Source organism: Phyllopteryx taeniolatus, unplaced genomic scaffold (genome assembly GCF_024500385.1).
Source record: "Phyllopteryx taeniolatus isolate TA_2022b unplaced genomic scaffold, UOR_Ptae_1.2 contig_24, whole genome shotgun sequence".
Lineage (NCBI taxonomy): Eukaryota > Metazoa > Chordata > Actinopteri > Syngnathiformes > Syngnathidae > Phyllopteryx > Phyllopteryx taeniolatus.
This window is the reverse complement of record NW_026903162.1, coordinates 3,222,147-3,229,350: the sequence shown is the minus strand read 5'-3', so window position 1 is coordinate 3,229,350 and position 7,204 is coordinate 3,222,147.

Genomic DNA, 7,204 nt, shown 5'->3' with positions numbered 1-7,204 from the left:
CGGAACACAAAACAAGTGTCAAGAATACATGAAATGAACAGGATGTCAGCCATTTTCAACTGATTGTGGCCTTTTCCAGGTGTCGTGCCTGAAAAAAACTAAAAGAGAATTCACCCGGTTAATTCACCCGATTAATCGACTAATCAACTGATTTTGTCCATTTCAGGTGATCGTACTTCAACTCCACCTGGCGTGTTCATACGATCGATCCCAAAATTGCATCGAGTATACTCAACAGATAGCCACAAGTGGTGAATGCTGACAAACTTTTTGATTTTCATTTGATCCAAAAAAAAAAATCACAAGATCAAAAGACGTGAAATTCTGCAGCTATATTCATTATGACAGGTTGCACAAAAAGGAATCCTGTCGCTACCGAATTTCAATCGGCTAAACTAAACAAATGGACGAGACGAAAAGAGTTTTTACCGCCAACAGGCAAGGAAAGAGTTAAGCCTGAGAGACGAAAGGCATTCACGCCGCCCTCTCGCACCCCCGGCGGGGGTCCCGCCGCACCGTGCCCCCGCCGGCCATTATAGGTGAGATATCCAGCGGGGCGGCGCCAGCTTGGCATCAGATTACACATCAGACTCCCACACGCTTGACCGGCAGGGGGCCAAATAAGCCCCGACACCGCGGCTCCAAGAAGCCCGCGTGAGGCCTGTTCGGCTCTAATTGAAAGACCGCCGCTCATGCTGAGGTGCGCCGGCTTTCTCACTGACCGCGAGGTTTACACGGTGGGCCAAAAGTATCGACTTTTAAAAAAAACTTCATTTTATGACTTTTCGACATGTTTATAACAAGTACGTATTGTCAACACAACTAAATCTACTAAATGCTCAAAATCTTTGTTTTCACCACTATTCATTGAAAGTTTCTGAGATGATCCTCTGAAAGTTAGAGTAACATAAAGCAAAGGTTAGGGTTTCAAGGTCAGGTCAGGGTTAGGTTAACAAGGGTTAAGGTTTCAAATTAATTAAATTAAGTCCAGTGTTGAGATCTCATGGAAATGTTTAGAGTTTCAAAATAGGCTGTCAAGGCCAATGTTAGGTTTCTTCACCTAGTGGAGACCCGAAAAGTGCTGGTGAGCCCGTTTCCTTCCTTCCTTCCTTCCTTCCTTCCTTCCTTCCTTCCTTCCTTCCTTCCTTCCTTCCTTCCTTCCTTCCTTCCTTACATCCTCGTTTCCCTTCCTTCCTTCCTTCCTTCCTTCCCCTAGCCATCTTTGCCTCATTCCATTCATACAAGTGTTGTTGCCTTCCTTCCATACATCCTCGTTTCCCTTCCTTCCTTCCTTCCTTCCTTCCCCTAGCCATCTTTGCCTCATTCCATTCATACAAGTGTTGTTGCCTTCCTTCCTTCCTTCCTTCCATACATCCTCATTTCCCTTCCTTCCTTCCTTCCTTCCTCCTTCCTTCCTTCCTTCCATACATCCTCGTTTCCCTTCCTTCCTTCCTTCCTTCCTTGTTTCCTTTCTTCCTTTTGTCCATCCTATGATCCTTCCTTTCATATACTGCATTCCTTCCCTCCTTCTTTCCTTCCTTTCTTTCATACATCCTTGGTTCCATTCTTTCCTTTCCTCCTTCCATCATTCCTACAGCCTTTCTTCCTCCCTTCCTTCTTCCCTTCCTTGCTGCCTTCCTTCAATAAGTTGATTCAAAAATTGCTTCCACGAGGTTTATTTGAACCTCTAAAGCCTAACAATGCATTCCAAAAACTTTGGTTCCAGTGTGTGTGTGTGTGTGGGGGGGGGGGGGGGTTCACACAGCATTGACCGTCTAACCTCTGACCTTTTAAGTGGGAGCAAGTCTGGGTCAAGAGGATCAACAGCAGGTCACACAGACATGTTTAAGTGGGCGTCCGTTGGGGTGCGCTCACCGTGACAACGAGACCTGAGTAAAGCCCAATTAACCATTGGTTGAACAACACACTGCATGCAGCGAACGCCTTCTAATAACCAACACAGGCCCAAAATGACACACATTCATTTGTTTCCCAACTTACTTCTTATCTTTTCAAATAATTTTCCTGAATGATGAAATACTCCAGGTAGTCTTTAAAGACGACTCATTTACATGTTTTGTTTATAAATACGTGATGTTTGAAGGTACTGTATATAAATCGATGTTGGTTAATTACAAACAATTAGTTTAAAAAAAAATTAACACATTTTAATCACGTTTTGTGTTCCGCACAATGCGAAATCGTGCACTTTGTCAGGGCATGATTTCCTGGTAACACGATTTTATTGATGCACACGTCAAAATGGAGGAATTGGATGAAACGCCGTTGCTCGGACTGACGGGAGGAACATTTCTTTTCAAACAAAAACTACCCAAAGGAATCCGAGATAACTGTGGTTTTGTGTAAATTGTGCAAAAATAAGTTTTTATATATATATACACGTCGCGTAACGCATGTCTTCCATCTTGGCGCGGCTGCAAACCAATCAAATACGACGCTAAAGACGAGCGAGCGATTATCCAAATGTTGCCACGCGGCAGCTTTGATCGACACCTGGAGACCGAGCGAGGGGGGGCAAAGGCGGGCTGGCATCTGGGGCGGCAAAGATCAATGGCGCACAAACGCAGACGACAGGCGGAGACGGAGCATGACATTAACAGGGAGGCCGTGACAGCGACTCCGTCACTGTCACGCTGACGGGCGCAAAGCAGCTGCAAATATTAAAACATTTTTCATCCGCGCCCTCTCGGTTATTGGCACCAGAAATTGTTTTCCTCTCTCGTCTGCTGCAGCCCCCCCCCTACCCCCCCGGCAACCCGTTTACCACCACGCGACATATTGGCACCCGACGCCAGGCCGTCCGTGAGCGCTTGCCATTCAAACACTCTTTATCGCCTACACGCACAAATACACACACACTCGCTCTCACACATTCACACTCAGGTTCACTCGCATACTCTCACACTTCGTCTCACTCACACAATCACACACATTCTCACGCACTCACACACAAGTCTCACAAACTCACTCGCACGCACACCTCACACATTAACACTCAGGTTCACTCGCATAGTCTCACACTTCGTCTCACTCACACACTCTCACACGGTCACTTACTCTCTCGTAAAGCACAGTCCTTCTCACAATCACCTCCACGCTCACACACACACACACACACACCTCTGTCTCGCTCCCTTTGCCATTTTGCTTGAATCAGCCATTTTGGGCAAATTCCAGCTCTCACAGTTTTTTCGAAACAAGCCTCCCCCTCATCGGCCTCCACGTGTCCATCAACGCTGCCGCATCCCAACGTTTGTTTCCACAGCATATCCGTGTACGCTTTGCCACTCGTGCTCTTTATCGCCTCCACGCACACACACACGCACGCGCGCACACCGCTATACGTTAATCCTTTGCTCTGTGATGTTTCCCTGCCATCAGCATAATCAGCTTTTCAATTTGCAGCCGAGCTTTGTGTCGGCCAACATCGGCGCGCTTTTCTTAACGACAGCGCGGCACGTCGGCGTACGCTTAAATGCGTTTCGGTCGCGCACGACACTTAAAACAGCCTCCCGTCTGGAAAAAAAAAAAAAAAAAAACTCATCACCTGTCACATGAGACGACCGCGTTCCGTTTGTATTCAAATGGTTTTGAGTTTTCTTTAGCGTTTGTTCGAAAAAGCGCTCGCGTGGGCCTCCGTGACAGCTTTTGTATTGCGAAGAACGTAAGAGTACAAAAGACGAGCGGCCTTCATTTGCATCAGGATGGTGGGACATCGCAACGCTCGCCGGCGTAGAAATGGAAGATATTTGCACATTGATATGTTCACGCCACCAACGAGACCTCCGCCAACGGTGATGCCTGATTGCGGTCGAGTCTGTCGTACTAGCTTAGCGAATACTGTAATGCTATATGAAAAAGAAGTTTTGAAACTCGTAGACCCGTTTAGGGCTGCAGCTGTCAAATCATTTTAGAATTGATTATTCTTCTGACAATCCCACCGATTATTCGAGCAATTTAATAAAAACATTATTTTACTGTCTTAAACAACAATACAACAGAAAATATGCATGTCAGGTGCGTGTATTGCTTTAAGAAAAAAGTCATGTGACCGATACAGGAAATGTGTCATTTGGATGTGCCGCGCCAAATTGTGTTTATAACGTGTCGACATGTTGTGGATTTGTTAGATTGAGTTTTGCTGTTGGATTTTGGATTTTTGCTTGCCCTCATCTTGTTCCACTGACTTCATGGATCGTTCCAAGAAGTTTTGAGTACCCACCCTTTTTGGAGTCCTTGCAGGGGGTGCCAACCGGAGCTGGGGGTGCCAACTGGAGCTGTCGCCATAAGGTAGTCGGTGCCTGTCGTGGCGGCAATCCCCGAACCTGTTGATGGAGACCAACGGTGAGGGATGCCGTCAAGCTGAAGAAGGAGTCCTATCGGGCTTTTTGGGCCGGTGGGACTCCTGAGGCAGCTGATGGGTACCGGCTGGCCAAGCGGAATGCAGCTTTGGTGGTCGCTGAAGCAAAAACTCGGGTATGGGAGGAGTTTGGTGAGGCCATGGAGAAAGACCTCTGGACGGGTTTGAGGAAATTCTGGTCCACCATCCGGCGTCTCAGGAGGGGAAAAGCAGTGCACCATCAACACTGTGTATAGTGGGGATGGGGTGCTGCTGACCTCGACTCGGGACGTTGAGAGTCGGTGGGGAGAATATTTCGAAGACCTCAATTCCACCGAAGCGCCTTCCGATGAGGAAGCAGAGTCTGGGTTCCTTTGTATCGGTCCGTTGTGGTAAAGAAGGAGCTAAGCAAAGAGCCCTGCGCAGGGTGTCAGGGCTCTCCCTTAGAGATATGGGAGGAGTTTGGTGAGGCCATGGAGAAAGACCTCTGGACGGGTTTGAGGAAATTCTGGTCCACCATCCGGCGTCTCAGGAGGGGAAAAGCAGTGCACCATCAACACTGTGTATAGTGGGGATGGGGTGCTGCTGACCTCGACTCGGGACGTTGAGAGTCGGTGGGGAGAATATTTCGAAGACCTCAATTCCACCGAAGCGCCTTCCGATGAGGAAGCAGAGTCTGGGTTCCTTTGTATCGGTCCGTTGTGGTAAAGAAGGAGCTAAGCAAAGAGCCCTGCGCAGGGTGTCAGGGCTCTCCCTTAGAGATAGGGTGAGAAGCTCGGTCATCCGGGAGGATCACAGAGTAGAGCCGCTGCTCCTCCGCATCGAGAGGAGCCAGATGAGGTGGCTCGGGCATCTGTTTAGGATGCCTCCCGGACGCCTCCCCGGTGAGGTGTCCCGGGCACGTCCCACCGGGAGGAGACCCCGGGAACGACCCACGACATGCTGGAGAGACTACGTCTCTCTGCTTGCCTGGGAACGCCTCAGGATCCCCTCGGAACAGCTGGAGCAAGTGGCTGTGGAGAAGGAAGTCTGGGTTTCCCTGCTGAAGCTACTGCCCCCGCGACCTGGCCTCGGATAAGCGGAAGACGATGAATGGATGGATGCAGCGCTTTTGCGGCTCACCACAAAGCCCCTGTCACAAAGTTCCTGTCACAAATGGATCACTTTTCAGTCAAACTGATGCAGATCTTCCTGGGCAAAGGATGTGTTAAAGGCCAAAAGATCAAGTGCATCCTGGCAATAACAGACTCGGTTAGTTTAAATACGTCCAAAAAAAAAAAAAAAAGTTTACAGTGTCATTGTTGTCAGGTTTTTTCATTTTCCTATAGCTAGCTACTCATTTAAAATATTTCGCAGCTGGAAATATGGTGTTTTCATAACAATAGGAAATAGAAGCTACATGATCAGGGAAAAGAGGCTATGGATTTGTTTTTTTTCCTAAAACCCAAAAAAGAAAATCTGCAACTATAAGATTGCACTGGAGTGTGCCATGCCCAAAAATTCCTGTTGTGACTTTCATTTATATTGTTAATTTGATGTGCGGGGTATTGTCTTAGCTTTGTTACTAAACCAAATGTCTAAGATGGAACCACAACAACAGTCACCTTTCAATTGCATCGTTCTTGTGCCTCACTCTTCAGGCATGACTAATCGATTTACTCTCAATCCAACTGTTACTCTAATGTCACGGTTGGATTAAGCATAGGTTGAGAAAAGATAATTGCCATTAATTTCATGTGATTTTAAAGAGGAATGCAAAATTTTGGGGTGGGCGCAAGAATGTTGTTTTTGTCCCCTACAGTCAAAACACAGTATTCTGATTATTATTTCGTTTTTAGAATAAGAATTAAAGCGATAAATTCATATATTTCCATCCATTTGAGAGGGCCGCCATGTTGGGCAATATCGCCCTCTGCTGTTGACGGAAATTCACATCACAACCGTGCTTGTGTTGCCAACTTTACGACTAAACCCGGAAAACATGATAGCGGGCTCCCCGTGTATGCTATGAGTTGATTACATGATGGTTTGAACCCAAATTTGCTAGAATATTATTCAAACCATGATTTCATTGACTTCAGGAAAATCTTGTTTCCCTGCAATGATTTTAGAACAACTGCAGGGGTCACTATTGAGTGACCAACACAGTGTCAATGCAGTCAATGAGGTATCATCATCCCATCACTACTTTTGTCCACTTGGGGTCGCCATCCTCACATTCTATACTGTAGTATCTGTGACTTTGAAGGTGGGAAACTTTAAAAGGCGGGGGCTCAAGTGACGTGTCATCAGTGAACAGTGAATGAGACCGTATTGTATACAGGTGTAGTGCAATAAATGTAATTCAATTTATTTCAGTAGTTTGATTAAAATTTGAAATCATGTCCTGTTTTTGGATAAAAGGACGATGTTTGTTTTTTACCCGATTCATCGATTAATTGGGGAGGGGGGAAACAATCGATTAACTGACTATTAAAATAATTGTTATTTGCAGACCTATAGAACCATTTTGGAGAAGGTGACAATTTTTGTGGTTAGAGACAAATGAGCGTGGGAAATCAAATGATTTAAAAAATTCTGTGAGCCCACTGAAAACCAGCCTGACTACAGGACTGAATGTGGAAAAGACAGGGAGAAAGTGACTCTCTCTCCCAGGACCTAACTGTTTTTTCCATGGCCCCGCAGGAGGTATTTGCGTGTGCTGTCGGCACCAAATGGTCTTATTAGAGCGCCTCTCCCGCAGAGGGCCTGATACATCACCGAGGAAGTCGGCAGAGTGGAGGCCCTGATTGTTCTGGGGGCAACAGCGCTCATTACTCAGCCGCTCGCCGCATCCACGCCCTT